Raw genomic sequence first — 967 nt, forward strand, 5'->3', positions numbered from 1 at the left:
TACTGTGAAAAATAATCTCATATTATTAATAGTTAAAAAATTAAATAAATAAAAAATAACATTAATAATACAACTGAACAAAAATAATAATATTATTTAAATTTGTAAATACTCATTCCGTTCCTACCCATTTGGAGTGAGTATTTAGTGGATGGAGTGGACTAGGTTGGGTTTAGGTAATATCCATCCCTATTCACTTCGGTGTATATATAACATATATAAATATAGGGTTAACCATGAAAAATATTCTCAATTTATTCAAACGCTGACAAAAATGCACTCGAATTTTATTATTGACAAAAATACCTTTAAATAATTTAAAAACACAACAATAATACCCAATAGTAAATATATATTTCAAAAAATACCTTAAAAATTAAATTTTGATATGATTTTTTTACAAACATAATTAAAAAAATGAGATATTATTATTATTTTTAAAATTTGATAATTTTTTTCTAAGTATATAATTTTTTGTGATTTTTTAAAAGTATTATTAGTTGTTAACAAAAAAATTACAAAAAAATATATACTCAACAAAAAATCACCAAAATTTAAGGATAATAATATCTCATTTTTTTAATTATGCTTGCAAAATATTGTATCCAAATTCAATCTCTAATGTATTTTTTGAGAAATACATATTTAATGTTAGATAATCTTGCAAAAATACTAACATGAAATATGTATTTCTCAAAAAATACATTAGAGATTGAATTTTGATGCAATTTTTTACAAGTATGATTTAAAAAATAAGATATTATTATTCTTAAAATTTGGTGATTTTTTGTTAAGTATATATTGTTTTGTGATTTTTTAAAAGTATTATTGGTTGTTAACAAAAAAATTATAAAAAAATATATACTTAACGAAAAATTACCAATTTTTATGTATAATAATATCTTATTTTTATAATCATACTTGCAAAAAATTGTACCAAAATTCAATATCTAAGATATTTTTTGGA

Source organism: Arachis ipaensis, chromosome B04 (assembly GCF_000816755.2).
Source record: "Arachis ipaensis cultivar K30076 chromosome B04, Araip1.1, whole genome shotgun sequence".
Taxonomy (NCBI): Eukaryota; Viridiplantae; Streptophyta; class Magnoliopsida; order Fabales; family Fabaceae; genus Arachis; species Arachis ipaensis.